At 35.3% G+C, this 17,809-nt stretch overlaps 1 long non-coding RNA gene across 1 annotated transcript in view; it reads right to left on the minus strand.

Moving 5' to 3' along the window:
* The window catches only part of LOC310731394, a 103,350-nt gene extending 99,162 nt beyond the window's left edge, over positions 1-4,188 (minus strand). Inside the window, exon 1 of the long non-coding RNA XR_014535184.1 lies at positions 4,116-4,188. This is a non-coding gene — a long non-coding RNA (uncharacterized lncRNA). The remainder of the gene's footprint in view (positions 1-4,115) is intronic.
* Between the last annotated feature and the right edge of the window lie 13,621 nt (positions 4,189-17,809).

The raw sequence follows: 17,809 nt of genomic DNA on the forward strand, positions 1-17,809 counted from the left end.
CAGTAAATGTCTGTTTCCTTCACCCATAAATACAAAATAGGTCTGCAATAGTGGTGTTGGGCAGGCAGCCTTGAGACCTACAGCAACACTAAAGCAGCTGCACAAGTACTCATTACTCTCTGCAGGTGAGAACAATCCCTCAAGTTCTAAATATTTCTGGGCTGTGGAATAGAGTAGCTGGAAAGAAGCCTTTTCTAGCAATCATCCCAAACTATGTGGCAAAAAAATTTAATGGTGTAAGCAATTATTCCAAAAGGTTTTGGTGCAAAAAACAAAGGTTTTGGTTAAAAAAAAAGAAAAAAAAGCACATCAACAATAGAAGGCCATACCCATGGTGCAGCATGCTTCAGGGCTTCTTTTGTTCAGCTAGAACTGAGGCTTTTTATGCTACAGGAAATCATGGAGGGAATAGCTAGAAATACCAGCTAATTTTAGAGCAAAATCTTCCAGGCCAAATATAACATCTTCACCTTTTAGCACAACAATGACCCAAAGCATACATTTCATTCAGCAACGAAGTAATCGAAGACAATTCAGAGTCCAAACCACCAACTCAGCACAGTAGATGCCCTTACAAACTTCACGGATCTCATAGTTAAGTCTATTGCGATAGGCTTTCTTCCCCCGAAAAGACTGAGTGAGGTTATGTGGTAATTATTAACCTCCCCCCATATAAGGCTGATTGTTTTCCCTTCATTTTTATACGTTGCAATATGACATTGAGGGTGAAATAAGTTCTGACATGATTTATCTTGGTTGAATTTCTTGTTCATATTACAAAAGCCTGTCGTTTGAGTTTTTATATCTATTGCACACGTGGTTTAAATAATAATAATAATAATAAAATGACTAAAATTAAGAAAGTACATAGAAATGAAATAGTTCCCCATTTCCACACACAAGAGGGTACATGAGATGTGTGTCGATGCTTTAAAATTACACAAGCTTGCTGAATGACCCATGAGATTGAAAACATGTGCCCTGGAAGATGGATGAGACATGCACCGGCCAGTCTGTGAGACGAGGCCTTCCATTTTCTTTCTCACTCCTTTTCTCACTTTCCTTTTGAGAGGGTCAGAATAGGTTGAATGAAGACATTAAACGAGGCTTTTTATTCGAAACACGCTGTTCGTGTCTTTTCTGTATAGAAGTGTAGAAACGTCGAAACTGCACACTAATTAGAGATTCAGAGGGGCGGAAAAGTATCTCTCTTTGACTGGCTTTTTCCACATTCTATCCAAGCCAGTTACGAACGAGTGGATCAAAGCAACAGTTGTGAATCTGATTCAAACGATGAGATCTATAAGTTACAGCAGCAGTAAAGAAGGAACCGGTTCTTGTGTCAGAGTTTCATGGGTCATTGGTGAGTAATCCGGACGGCGTACTGACACTATGCATGGATAATCCTTTTATCCTCCAACTTCATTCTAGCACGCTGAGAAGATGGCTGCGTACAGACAAGTTGCCGGCTCCCTGGTGAGGCAGGAGGACGAAGAGCTTTCATTCTTTCATGAAAAGGATTAGAGAAAGAGAGCATGAGAGGCAAAAGATGTCTCTCAGGTCTAATCTATTTTTTCTCATCAACGAAACAATCCAATGACTGCTTCACACAGATCTTTACTCAAATCCCAGTAGGAAGACTCTCCTGACCGCACAAGTTATTCTCCTGAGGAAGGCATGGAAACTGTCCCAGGTGTTGGGCTATAAGTATATAGTTATGGGGGTTTTTTTCACACAAAAACACAACACAAAATATTAAAAAATATCAGCCAAATTTGACCATGAGCTCACACAAATCCATGCACACGATTCATTACGTAGGTTAAGATAAGTGCTGCACGTCGGTCCATCCAGAGATAAAAAAAATTATACCAACACAAAACATTTTTTCACAAAATAATAATTAGAGTTGCATTTATTTAATGTTGACATTTTTAAGGTAAAAAATTATCCTGGATTTTTGGTAATTTTTTTGCAGTTAAGTAGCAATTGCGAAATATTTTGGAATTATTGTTTACATTATTGTACATGCACCGTATCAAATCAAATCAAATAAAATTTTATTTGTCACATACACATACATACAGGGTACGACATGCAGTAAAAATGCTTTTTACGACGGTCTGGAATGAGGGAATAGGATGGGGAAAGAAATAAAAACAAAGAAAAGTTAAAAAGTATAAAGTATAAAACTTTATAAAATATAAGAATACATAAAGATATATATGAGAAAAAAAGGTGTATATACAAAATATGCTTATGGCAGTAAACAGTAACACAGTAAACAATTTAAGGTGGTTTATGTGATTGTCCTTTAAGTGTCTGTGTGCGGTGTGGTGTGGTATAGAATATAAAGTGCACTGTGCTGTGCGAGTCCAGAGCTAAAGTGACAGACCAGAGTTTAAAGTGTCATCGTGCGAGAAAAAGTGTGATGATGGAGAGAGTGGGCCAGTTTTTAGATCCTGGGTGTTTCCTGGTTTAAACTCCGAATGGCCTGCGGGAAGAAGCTCCTCCGTATGGACAAAGGTTTGTGGACACCTGACCATAGGATGTGTGTGTGTGTGTGTGTGTGTGTGTGTGTGTGTGTGTGTGTGTGTGTGTGTGTGTGTGTGTGTGTGTGTGTGTGTGTGTGTGTGTGTGTGTGTGTGCTTTTTGAACATCCATTCCATATTTAGGTCTCCTAGAGCAAGTGAAGGGAAAATTTTATGCTACCTCATTTTATACAATTGCGTGCCTTTAATTTTGTGCTAACAGTTTGGGGAAGAACCATACATGGCTGGATTTTCCATGTAATGTAGCTAACCCTAAAAAGTATAGTATGCAATTTCTAGTGTACACCAATAGGAAATGTATGTAATGAAAAAAATATGCAATCAATATCTCACCACATTTATTCATTAAAATCTATGAGGAAATACTCACATATTTCTCATATCAAACACAACCACACTGTCAATATCACAACAGATCTGTACTTATTACATATTTACACATTTTTACATATTTCTACTGAACATCAGTCTATAGATTGTGTATTTATATTAAAATCATATTTTGGAATATAGAACAGACAGGTGATCTTTAACCGTAAGATTTTTTAAATTTATATACTTATCACATTTATTATTTTTTACGAAATAATAAAGTCCAGAGATTTCAGTTTTTGGTTGATATTTTCTCGATTTCTCGAGCACCATTTTTACTCCATCCATCCATCACTCATGTATATTTTAAAGTGCTCTTATAAATATAAAAAAAGAGTGACTGTAGTTACTGATATTGGGTATTTTGGTCTTTGTAATATTTCAATATTTTTTTCCTTAGTTTATATGGTGTAATTTTTGGGGTTACAGAGTTCTTTTTATTTTATTTATTTATTTATTTTTTTGATGGTCTATGATTTTAAGAAGTGTCAGTAGAAAGATAAAAATGCAGATTTTTAAGGTGAGTGGAGTAAAACTGAGTACTGTATGATCCTATTCTTGTAATTTGATTCTAAACAATTATATCTAATAAATATTTCAGCATAAAACAAAAAATGTTTTCTAATTTCTCAACCCTCAGAGGAAACTGAATGCATTTAATCATGCAACAGTACAACTAGCCAAAATACATAAAATTAGCTTCAGCTAAGATGTTATCTAAAATAAGATAAATATGCAGCAGATGCTTATCTGCTGAAGCAATCACAATTTGTCTAATGGTTGTTCGACATGCTTCACAGGCGAAGTAGCGTGCAGCAGCCACTGTGAAATTAAAAGTGAGGAATAATTGTAAAGAACACATGGCAAGTTTTAAATGCGGAACAATAACCGACGGGAAAAGGTCGAGCTGGCCGAGCTTTCGTTTAGATGCTGCAATGGAATAAATAATTGGTCATATTGTAAAAGTAGTAATGAATCTAAAAAGGTCTGAAGGCAAAATCTAGCATTGCTCATAATCATTATCTGGGACTGTTAATTAAGTTCAAGTTCATTTCTTTAACGCTTTTCACAATTGATATTGTCTCAAAGCAGCTTTACAGAACTTTAAAGTGAATTGTGTATTCATCCCTGATAAGCAGCCTGAGGCGACTTTGGCAAGGAAACACTCCCTTAGATGAATGAGGAAGAAACCTTGAGAGGAACCAGACTCAAAAGGGGAACCCATCCTCATTTGGGTGACATCAAGAGTGTGATTATTAATCTTAAAACAATACAAACACTGGAGAGTGAGAACTAACATGAGTACCAGAGTGTGTGTAATTATGAGTAATGTCCTTTCTAAAGTCTTACACAGTTAGTTTGATGTTGTGAAACCAGGAGCTACTAAGCAAATCATGAAATAGCCCAACATTTGAGATTATCATAGATCCAACACCAGCTACTGAGCAAATCATGAAATAGCCCAACATTTGAGATCATCATAGATCCAACACCAGCTTCTCCATGCCAGAGCCTTTAAAAAATTTGAAGCGGTCCAATGCCCAAACTCTACATGAAGTGGGATCCAAATGATGCTGGTACATCTAATTAGCAGAGTTCATTAGTTTAAAAAAAAAGTTTCAAATTGAACTCCTTGGTGTAGAATCCTATTAAACACAAAACACAGAGCATTGAAGAGCATCCATAGGAGCAGCTCTGACAGTAGTGCAGCTGCAAATCACAGCTTTCTATTAATGCATTCATTATAGTCCCGGCTCCTTCACACAGACTTGCACAACTGATGCTAAAACCTAGTTACATTTCAGGACCCCTTCCATAAAAATATTAACAAAAGGAGCTTCGCTTGTCAGCATTTTAATTGTCATAGGTAAATCTGTCACTTCTTGCATTATTACACTTGGTAGTTTCTCTGTGATGTGATAAGCTGGGCGTTTTTTTTTTTCTCATGAAGCTTAAGAGAGAAGCTGGTGAGGGAAAGTTGGTATATGTATAGGATAAACCATGGCTAAATGTGTTATATGATTTTAATGTATGAGGTGGAGGCAAAGCCTGATCTGTTGCAAAGCAGAGGGCATTAAAATGGTGCAACACACATAGTAATGGATTATCCATTACATAAAAACAGCTAAAAACAGTATTATAAGCAAAATTGAGAATTTGGGCTGACCAGTGTATAATATAAGTAAAAACTGTAAGATTTCAACAATACACAAAATTAACTATGTTTATATAATATGAACTATAATTATATTAACTATATAACATTATAACTGCATGACAGGGTTTAATTTGTGCTGAAATTCTTGAAAAACCCACCAAACCCACTGAACATTTGTGTTGCAGCCATTCAATCTGCTCAACATCTGGCTTGTGATGTGTAATCCTCCTGAACTCTCAATGCTCCCTTGGGAAACAAATCGAACATGAGAACCGGATCAGAGACGAGCTCAGCCACCTCAGCCTCGGGTCTCCACACATTCCAAAAAAGCATGCGTGTTTGTGTCCTGGCTAAAAACAGATTTTGTAAAAAAAAAAAAAAAAAAAAAAAAAAAAAAAAAGGTTAAAGAACTGAAAAAAGCGGTTGTTCAATCAAACTCGAAGTGTCTGCATGCTGGCGTGTAGCTGCTTCAATCAGTTAAAAACATTACATCACTGTCTAGAACTCAGTCTAGCCCAATATCTGGTTCCTTTTCTCAGTCCTTGTCTTCCAGCTCACCATCTTATCAGAACGCTCAGCAGGGGAAAAACTGGAAAACTGATACCGCTCATGGGGAATGCTGTGGTCGTGCCTCTCTTACACAAATCAAATGTGCATGATCCTGTGGTCTAAACAGATAAAGACGTGTAACATATATAAAGAAAAAGTGAAAAAGCGTGTTGACGTACAACAGATTGACCAGCTAGGATCTTTACAAGATCCCCACTCTAGCTCGGTTCACATACGACAACTCCATTAGAACAGTGAGCTTGAGACGCTGTATGACACAGTGCATAACCTAATCTACAGAAAGAGTTTTAGAATGTCCAGAAAGGGTTCTAGATTGAACCTTTAGCTTAACCTCTTTTTTAAAAAAGCAATTCAGATTTAACCTTTAGGCTATAGATAAATGAGATTTAATTCTTAATTCTATCACATCAGGATTCTAGGATTTCCTTAAAGGTAAATATAAAAACCTTTTTAATGACTAAAAGTGAAATACCACTTCTAAAAATAGCTGCAATTCTTTACATTAAATCTGGAATCATTTCTGAGACATTCATCCTCAGAAAGGGCTCTAGGTCTGTATTTTTCAATTTTATATTTAACCTTTATACAATGCCTGTCAAAATTTGGAAACACCGTTCATGTCTCAAGTTCTGACATTTCATGCGCATTTCCTTTTCTATATGCAGCAAACTGGGTTATTTTTTTTTTTGGTATGAAGATTTATTTTGATCAAATAAATATATAAATGGTAAAGGTCACTTTTATTTTTATTTCATTCATGCTAAATCCTCCCTTAGCATGAATAAAAGCTGTATACACTCTTGCCATCTGGACACTTGGTTTCTCCAAAAATTCAGCTGAAGTTGTTCTTTACTGGTTGAATATTTCTTTCTGACCTTGTGATCCAGTTCATCCCAGAGCAGTTAAATAGCATTTAGGTGCAGTGACTGGGCAGCCGACTGTTTGCTCTCTAAATAACTTGATGAATGGTTGGATGAATGCTTTGGCCAATCTTTTGTTGTATGAGGAATTGGTTTTAATTATTTACAGTCCAGACATAATTACATGGTGCTGAATTATAGAATAGAATACATATTGGTTCAGGAAACCTTTTATCCAGAAGTATCCAAAATAACCCCAAACCATTAAGCAGTGTTCTGTCATACATAACTACTTTATTTAGAGTCAGAAATGTCAAATTTGGACTCGTCTGTCCACACAACTTTCTTCCAATAAATTACAGTCCGATTCACGTGTGGGTTTGCCTTCTACCTAGATGAGTGCATACAAAAGAAACATTAAACAATAAAAGACTAGTTGTTTCTAAACCTTTGACATGCACTATGTGGTATTTAGATTTGACTTTTAGATTGAACTATTAGTCTTTACAAAAAGCTTGTAGGGTCAGTCTTTAACATTGGTTTATCTTCAAAAAGAGTTTAACCAGATTTAACCTTTAGTTTACACAATATTTCAAAAGATGGATATAAATTTAGATTTCTGGGTTTACCTCTTTTAATCCTTAAAAAATTTTTAAAAAAAGAGTTCTAGATTTACAATTTGCGCCGTCTTTACGAAGTTCTTCGAGATATACAGTAGAGTTTGCATTATTCTGCATCTTTACACAATGTTCTAGATACTAACTTTAACACTACCTTTACAAATAAGTACTAGATTTAGTTTTTTTTTAGTCTGTTTATCTTACAAATAGTTCAATATTTAACATTTAGATAAACTGTTTTACCTTAAAGACCTTAAAAATTCTCAAGTTACCATAAGATTCTGCCCTTTATTCTTAGAGAGGAGCTCAAGATTTAACCAGCATATTAAGGTGGATTCACAGGCAATCCAATAATTCCTTCATAAAGGGTTCTAGATCTAACCTGTAGATTAAGTTGGTTCTGGATGTGCCCTTTGGTTTAAAGTGTACAGTTCATTACTGCAAAGAACATATTGCAAACCAAGTCCACTGTCATCATTTGAATATTTTATTAATTAAACAGAACTTGTTACTTGTTATGTTAAGCTTCTATATAGAACCTCTAAAAGATCGGTCAGATGTTCAATAGATAAAGATAAAGCTGCTTGTTTGTACTCTTAACCCTGGAGATTAGTTGCTGTAGTTTTCAGCAGCACACTGAGCTCTGAATGTTTTCTGCAATTTAATTACAAATACTGAAACTAATGTTCTTTACTTTTTTCTGATAATGTTCATTTATTTAAACAACAAGAAAAATAAAGTGCAAAGACTTTTTTCTTTTTATGATTCCAAACATTTCAGTTTAAATCTTGAAGAACACACACACAGCGTATGGTAAAGCCATTAAGACCTCAGAGACACCTCTCCTCCTGCTGGTCCCAGTGCACACGCACAAACACTTTAAACATCCCTAACCCTAGATCTCCCACACAACTGTACAACATGCAGAAAATCAAAGAAAATCACAAGCTAGAATCTGACCAGGAGCAAATATTTAAGAACAAGTTTAAAGGAGAGCCCTGTTGTGATCATTATGCCTGTTTCTAGTCTGTTCTATTTATTGTGTGATTTTATGAAGAAATAAAAAGACAGGTCTTGTACTGAGGGCCACAGTTAGACAATGGAGGAAGTTGAAATAAAAAATTAATCTCATATTTTATATACGAGCAAAACTGATTCATATACCAGTGACACTGTAAAATCGGTCAGCAGTTAAACACAAGGATATCTGTAAGTTATACACTTTTATTGAAGTTTTTTTTTCTGTAGTCCAGCCTCTTCCTTGTTGGAATCATTGATAAAACCTAGACCAAGATTGGTCAGAATGTGTTCATTTTTTAACAGCAGATATGAGTTGTGCAGACTTTTATAAATGAACTCCTTCTAATACATTAGCTATCAACGACTCATTTTTAGAGATGTACAACTGTAAGGAGACATTTAACCTAACATGTATAGAAGGAGCCTCCAGTGTCTAAGCATTTAAAATTTCAGAGATTTAATATATAAATATAATATGGCTCTATGTCAGTAGCTTCATTATAGGTTTCGATCATTGAATCTGTAACAGCACACCTTCTCCTATTTTATTCCCTACATGTGCCAATAAAGGCAGATCAATAAAAAAACTCCCACAACACAATCTGACAAACACAAGTTGGATTTCTTTTATTGATAAAAGTGCAAAATCTGTAAAAATTTTACTTAACACCTAAACTAATCATTTAAATACCCAACATTTATTCAGTTTTCATTTTTTCCCTTATTCCTCTAAACAATGTTTTTGTTTCAGTTAGGGATTCATTTCAACCCAGCAGCTGGCTTTTATATCTGTAACCAGCATAATTGTTTTTAAAGAATTACAAAATAAATTCAATATATCTTTATTTTAAAAAAAATCTCTAGGGACTGATATTTACATTCTTTTTATTTCCTTTTTTTTCCGAGAAACAATTTATCAGGAACAATCAACACAAACTCATCATCTTTGTTTTGACCTTGCATTTTTAAAAAGTTTGTTGAGTTGTAAAATTAAGTGACGTAACAAATCAACTCTAAGTCATTATCTAATTAAAGGAAACTGTAAATGCAAAATAACAAGTAAAACAAAAAAAAACCTTTTTTGTTTTGTATTTTGTGTTCTCTGCAAGATCATGCTGCTATAGAAATCCTGTGACACGCTACAGTACATGTTTTCACAGGAAGTAAAATCTCCCCCACTCAGTTGATGAATATTCCTGTCCTGTAACAGAGGCAGAGTCTAACAACATCCCGGTGATGGATCTTACAAATGGTAGGTGGATTCTGTTTTTGATTCCATTTTCTCTTACGCTCTTTTCGGTTAAAGCAAAAAACAAAGTCTTGCATCTAAATTGTACATTTTATCTTGAGGTTGATGGAATAGTGATAAAAAGGGCTGATTAGATAGATAGATAGATAGATAGATAGATAGATAGATAGATAGATAGATAGATAGATAGATAGATAGATAGATAGATAGATAGATAGATAGATAGATAGATAGATAGATAGATTTTCCACAAAGTGCAGTTCACAATATTTATTGCTAGATGTCACTGTTGTCCTGCAGTGATGCGACACGTTTCCAGATCAACAGTAAGTAATAACTCAAATCATTACACTATTCATAGCATGCTATTATACTGTGTAATCAATTTCCACTCCGGAACCTGATATGTGCAACAACACTGTATTAAAACTTGATAAAGCTCTTGGGATTTGATGGTCACAAAAGCCCAACCAGGAGAAATAAAGTAATGCCACCTTACACAATCAACATACCGCATTAAAACAGGGTTGTAAATCAAATCACTTCTGGTTATGGTTTTTATATAATGGCCATTTAGGGACCATTTAGGGATAATCACATAATTATCCAAGACAAGCACCAAAGGTAAGTGTTTTTTTCTTCTGGCAAACATTTCTATTACACTGTATGACATCAATTTCTGCCTAATTTAATTTCCACATTCCAATGACATTTTCTTGTTTTTAGTTACAAATATTACACTCTTGCAAATTTTGTCAAATCAAAGTTCACATCATTATCAGAGTAAGCCTCACAAAATGTCTGAAAAAATTTTTTAGTGGCAAATGAATAAAACAAAACTGAAAGCAAGTCTGTATTAACAGTACGGTCTGAGATCTGAGACTGTGATATTTAGCCAGTTTTACCCACCAGGCAAACGTTACAATAACATGCTAGAACACATGTTTTGTCTAACTGACATTATTACTTCTCATCCTCCCGAATTATATCCAGTCTAGACCACATTAACCTCACATCTTCACACCCTGCTGCCAATGTATTCAACAAAACACTTATTCTTACAGAATTTCACCACTGTCTGTGGTCAATACATACACATTGTGAGTGAAAATACAAATCAATCTTTACCTTAGACCTTATACCAAAGTTATAGCTTGGTCGTCCTGTGTCTGCTTTGGCAACATCCGTAGTATTTCTGCAGAATCTGAGTGCTTGACTTATATCTTTCACATTCGTGTCCATAGCATCAGGAATTAACACTGGATATGCAAGTTGTTTCGTTTAAGCCTGATTAAAACAACCTTTCAGATGTAGCCTTTACCACATCTCAGGGACCTCCTGAATACCAGAAAGACAAGTGATTTTAATGTTGATTTCTAAAACCCTGTTGCATTTTAGTAACATCTTCAGAACTGTGTCTCATCCCGAATTCATTCCACAACAATGATAAACCTGATGATAGTTTTATCAGCTCACAGATTCACTACAGGGACCCCCCATTATCCCCTAGCACTGTTATGCTCACAATACACCCAACCTCAAACAATCTACCAAGCCCAATCTAAAACCTCTTCCTATCTCCACATGGTTAAAGTTTAAAAAGACCAACAAAACATATGTAATCAGACAAGAACAACTATTAATACAGGATGCCTCAATCTCAGTCCATTTCGCATACACCCAAGAACCCTGGTGCGATTTAGAAAATCTTAACACAAACTACAGCACATTTTTTTCAATTTGGATGATGGTTTGAAAAAAATGCATCTTATGCAGAACTCAAATTAGTTAATTCAATGACCAAACCGTGTGTTAGTGATGAGCCGTTCATGAACGATTAATTTACTTTGATAGAGTCTTTAATGTGACTCAGAAGAACAAGTAGTCTCAGAGTGATTTGTTCATTTTCTACTGGACACGCATCTCCATAGGTTATTTACAGGAAACAGAATTAAGTAGTTTATTTCTCAAACCTTCTACTCGGAGTCGTTTGCTATTTTATCACGTGACTCACAAACAGCTACACAATGCAATAGATCAGTTTTTTTTGTTCGAATCTTGAAATTATTTTTACAACATTTATAGGATTCACGTGACAAAAGAACTAACAACACAGACCAGAAGATATGAGAGGTGAGAAAGTTAATGTATGTAGACATTTTATTGAAAATGTAAAACGTTATAACATTACTGAGGAAAAGAACAAAATTAACTAAATGACCGATCTTCCCATCACTACTATGTGCTGAACATGCTGGACATGTAGACTATATATTAGATGTACCACTGTATCAATGTTTTAAACCTGGAAACTAGTCAACTGTTTTCAATTCACACCTACCTCTGACCTTTTACATGTATTTTTTTTACATCCAGGTAGAGTAAATGACTTTACCTTCCTTTTGAAACTTAACTTTTTTTCTAAAATGGGTTGTAATTCAAAGACTTTACCACAGAGCCCAAACAACCAGCACAACTAACTTAAACTAACCCAGCCACTGCAATACCTTACAATAAAGACTGTGTTTAAATGCATGCTATGGCCAGTGAAGCAATGTAAAATATACATGTACAAAACACAACATCTTCTTTTGGCAGATCCCATTAGAGGTCGCCACAGCGGATCATCCGTCTCCATACCCCCCTGTCCTCTACATCTGCCTCTTTCAACCCAACCACCTGCATGTCTTCCCTCACCACATACATAAACATCCTCCTTGGTCTTCCTCTTTTCCTCCTACCTGGAGGCTCCATCCTCAGCATTCTCCCACTGATATGTCCCTCCTCTGCACATGTCCAAACCATCTCAATCTCACCTTCCTCACCTTGTCTCCAAAACGTCCTACATGCACTGTCTCTCTAATTAACTAATTTTGGTTTGTGATCCGCATTTTTAATTTGGCAAATGTTTTACGCTGGATGCCCTTCCCAACGCAACTCTCCCCATTTATCCGAGCTCGGGACCAGCACTAAGAGTGCACTGGCTTGTGCAACCCTAATGGCTGGGTTGTACAAAACACAACATAGGGGTTTAAAATAAATCTTTTCAAATATACAGTGCCCATGAATTGTAATTATTCATTGCATGACAGCCTTTCCTGGTCCTCAGAATGGCAAGTTTAGTATGTTTCAACTGAATGAGGACTGGGAATGTGGTAAAACACACAAAAAGATGTTAAGGGTGTTATTTGCTGAAAGTCGGTCCATTATGCGACGGCAGGCATCGCAACATTCCCGGAAAATGATTTCCTAGCTTTGGAAATTATACGTATTCAAAGTCAGCTTCACCAAAATGCTAAGCAGGGCTAAATAAAACTATTCAAAGGGTGAAAAATGACACAGGTCTTATGATTTAATGCATGGTGTGTGGGCTGAGCTATAGCTTTTTCTCTTTAAGAACCATTGTAAGAGGCTGTGAAGAGCGCGTACCATGTGTACTGTAACATTTAGAGCGCCATGACATCTCCACTAAGTGTGTTGTTATTAATATACTGCGAGTGAAGGAAAAGATGTATGTAGGAGTTGAAGTGATAAGAGGTGTGTAGGAGGACACGCTGAGCAGTGTTATGAGGAAATCGAGATACCTGTCTTACTTATCAAACCCACACAACAACATTAGACAAGCCGGAACGTTCTACACACTTGAATGAGGTTTAAAGGTGGTCCGCGCTTTTTCTTCTGTATTAGACTTTATATTACGATCCACAAAAAAATTATAAATAAAATAAAAAAAGAGAGAGAGAGAGAGAGAGAGAGAGAGAGACAGAGAAAGATTTTTTTTTTTTTAAGTAGAAAAATATCCAATTAAAAGACTTAAAGGTGTTATGTATAATGTGTCAAGAGACACCAGGGGCAGAAAGATGAATGCTGGGTCTTAATTCGCCTACTTACACTATGCAAAAAAAATATCGACTTTTTCTGTGAAAATAAAAATACATGTTTTTGAGGGTTTAGCGAATGTATGCAGGGAACACATCGAAGGTTGTTGCCTCATTACACACACTACTCAATCTCTTCTTTGCATTTAAGCTTAAAAATTTGTTTTATGGGGAGGAAATGTCTATGACTTTGTATTATTTATGGGGTTTTTTTGCCTTTTATCAAAAGGCATAATTTACATATGCCACAACATGCAACTTGGACTTGCAACAGGTGCAGATAAAAGAGAAACAGCTACTGACAAGAAAAAGGGAAAAAAAGATACACACACAAACATGCACTGTATTGCCAAAAGTATTGGGTCACCTGGTCATAAGTATGGTATGTGATTTTTAAACATCGCATTCCACATTTAATCCCAATTTGCTTTCAGAATTCTCTCCACTCTTCTGGAAAGCTAAAGTGTATTATTCATCTTTCTCTCACATAAACTGTGATACATTTCTTTAACAAATAAATCAGTGGAACATCTATGAAACATCCTCTTCTGACTTACATTATATCACTTATAAACCATCATAAACTGACAAACTGTCAACTATCATCAGTTATACACAGGCCCTAAATAGCCTTTCTTTTTTGCTCTCTCTTGAAATAAATAAACAATGCCATATTACTGAAACATCAAAAAAATGCAGAGCTCTGAAAACTCTCTAATGCCAGACATCACAGCTGTAACCGATTCTTTAAAAAAATTCCATTCACAAATATTGAATACATAAAAAGAAAATACATGAAATAAATTAATAAACTGAAAATCCCCCCCCAAAAAACCTGGTCAGTATTTGCCATATTAGAGATCCGTTCACGAAATTTTACTTGGTGCTGATGGATGTTGAAAGTAGTTTTAAAGGAAGTGTGTGTATAGTGTGTGATGCACTGGCACTGTATTATTAACACCATGAACCCTCTGCTGTGCCATGAGCGATGACTATAATGAATAGTTTTCCCATGAGATGCCTAAGAGGGAGAGCTTGAACTTACACAGAAGAGCAATGTGCACCTCACTTTTTCATCTGGTCACTGTTGAAGCAGCATTGATCCCTACCAGCACTTGTCTGTTATCTGGAAAATGAATTTAGTCAGCGGGCTCCCGGAATCACCCGCTTATGGACTTCAGATTGAATTTGTCCTTTGAATCCACACTTGTTGACCAATTCCAGCCCACGGCCTAAATGCTGCCATCCGTCACATACTTTCACAGACACGTACTCCTTCTGATTTCCTGATTTTCTCATTTCTTTTCTCAGTCCAATCCTGCACTTCATGTTTCTAACCCAGCATTTTCTAAAATAAGGGATACAGATCAAGAATAAAGGATTTGTCTAAGGGAACTAGACTTTCTGGTAGTGTAATAAAACAGAATAGAAAATACAACAATCATTTCAAATTAAGTTACAGCTAGTAATCAATCCATCTTAAATGTAATTTTCAAGAAAGCAAAGTGAAGAAATACCTTTTATGTTGAGCATTGATGTCACATTGTTTGGGGGAGGGGGGAGGGGGGGTGGAGGGAGCTGTTACCAACAATTACCAACTAAGGAAACAATGAGCTGCAATTAGAAGGCCAATTAACTAGTCACGTGACCAAGTTCAACGCATCCTATTGGGTAAAAAAATCCTTTCTTCACATTTTTACATCCCACAAAAAAATCCTCTCCCCACATTTTTACATCTCAAACCAAAGATTTTGTTTCAAAATAATCACAAAATAAAGCCAATTTAACGCTGAAAGAAATTGTGCAATGTGGTGTAGGTTTAATAAAAAAAAAAGCATTTAACCTTGACATACAGTATTTAGGATTTTCTGTTGTCAAGATATTATTGTTGCAGAAACTGGAAGAAAACATAGTTATACTGGTACATTTGTATGGAATGTATTTGTGTATTATATTATTTTCCCAGATTAGTTTTAATTATGGTGTAGAACTCACGATTCCACACCATATAATATGATTTTGATTTAAAATGCACCGATTTGATATTTGAAGTTACCACTGACTCTTACGCGATATGATACAATACAATATGATAGGATATGGTAGGAAACCAGTTATTAGTTTACACTTTATTTTTCTTGTCGCTTTTTAAAAATGATTTGTAAACCCGAATTGCTACACTTTCAGGTTTAATCAGAGGATATGTAGTGGTCAGGAGAAATTTCAAACAGCTATAACATGAAAGGAATTAGTTTTTTATTATTATTATTATTAATTAGGCTATATTTCAAATGTAAAATTATGGAAAGATTTTAAATATATTAATATTTTGGTTACTTATTTTTGTAGCTTTTACACAAGCAGGGCTTTCACAAATATCTCTGTGACAAAATGACAAAAAAATGAATAAAAATAAAATTGAAAATGCTCACTCGATAATATAATGTTATATAATATATAAAGCATGTTGAGCAAACTGCATTTTTCCATATAAGAAGTTCAAGTTTTCAGTAAGTCTTTTACAGAAAGACTGATGTGAGTGATGTTGATCGCAAAGTGAGATCGCATTTCTTGTTGATAATGTTTTGTTCCCAGCAGTTTTTTTTTCTTCGGTAAATTAGGTTATTAATGTAGAGAAAGTCGTAAAGACCAGGCATCCTGTACAGAAATTAAAATAACATCTTTAAATTTGATTTGATCATCTTCCATCTTTAAACAGATTTCTGAAACTTTACAGGCACAAAAGAAATGTATTTCAGGGATTATGGTTTACAAAAATTTATTTAAAATGACCATGTGAAGAATTAGATTTTATGGTATAAATTTTCTTCAACCCGTCACGTTTAATTCGATCTTTTTTTAATAGTTTCGGTAAAACTATAAGAGGCTGTGATGCCTTTAATACCTCTATATGACTTAACCTGTCACTTACTAATCATTAAAACACATACTTGCCATTTTGCTCCATTTTGTTTGTCACATTTTTATGTTCTTATTTTTCTAATTGATCTTGTTACCCTTCCGATCAGCAGATCCAGGCATCAGAATTGGGTCAATTCAGAGTGCAGGTGGATTGATTTCCCTGACAGGCTCGTGTTTCCTGGACCGTGATCAATCAGGCTGCAGCGATCGACTAATCATGATGGATAATCGTTGAGGATGGAGGCCTCACTCACTCAGGTGCCATGGGCTCATGGATGTTAACGATTTGCTCTCTGCTATTTCAACATTCAGTGCCAGAGACAACCAGATTAATAAACAAATGCATCTCTATAGTTTAGACCTTCAGATTGATTTATAGATAGATGGGAGATGAAGCACTCAGAATCAGATCAAATTTAAAACGGAATTGTTTTGATGTAAACCTAATTTTTATCTTTAAACCGGGTTATGATTTGTTTTCCACTTGAAAATGATGTAACTCATATGGGTTTCATATGAGTTCAAATCGTTGAAACAGAGGGCAGGAGGTGAACTGACTGGCACAGTGTCTTGTTCTTCAGGAATGTGTTTGTTGAAGGATTTATAGGAGGCAGGAGTGTGTGTGTGTGTGTGTGTGTGTGTGTGTGTGTGTGTGTGTGTGTGTGTGTGTGTGTGTGTGTGTGTGTGTGTGTGTGTGAGATAGAGAGGGAGACATTGATCCATCATCAAGAGATAAGGCTGGAGGAAGGGCTAGAGGATCCTTATATGCCCACGTTCAGATTTTTGTTTTTCCACTCTTCCTTTTTACTATAATATTATTTAATTTAAAGAAATAAATAATATGTACATAAAGTACATTTTTATCCACATGTGAAGTAAATAATATTTGAAAAAGACACAAAAGGATTGGAATAAACTTCAAGTGGGGCAACAGAGTACTGCCTTTTTCGATTTTATTTCACCTTAAAGAGAAAAAGCATGTAATTAAAAAAAAAATTAAATACATAAATAAACAAAAATTGTATACTATACTGAAACATAACACCAACGTTTTATTACATGTAACAAATGTTGTTATAAAAAACATTGTTATTTCTAGACGTTCATAATTTTTTAGATTAAAATATGCTTTTTTTTGTAGTATTTTCTTTATTTAAATAAAGTTTCTTTGTAATAATGAAATTATGACAGGAATTTTTTTTTCTTGTGTTCCAAAAATATACTGCTATTGTTTCCTTTCTACTTGTATTGTCTCTCCACTCACAGACACACACACACACACACTCACACACACACACACACACACACACACACACACACACACACACACACACACACACACACACTGAATATACTGTATATATTTCTGACCTGTTTCTTCATGTTGTGTTGTTGCACTGCATGTACTCAGGTGTAGTAATTCTGTGTGTTTACTGTATATCCTGTGGTCAGCTGCTTAAGTAAACGAATTTCAAGTTCATCCATCCATCCATCCATCCATCCATCCATCCATCCATCCATCTATCCATCTTCCCAGTTATTAACCCATCCAGCAACGCATGAACATATAAATAATGAAATAACAGCTCCTCATGTTTGTACCTGGAG

Source organism: Silurus aristotelis (assembly GCF_946808225.1).
Source record: "Silurus aristotelis genome assembly, chromosome: 9".
Classification (NCBI taxonomy): Eukaryota; Metazoa; Chordata; class Actinopteri; order Siluriformes; family Siluridae; genus Silurus; species Silurus aristotelis.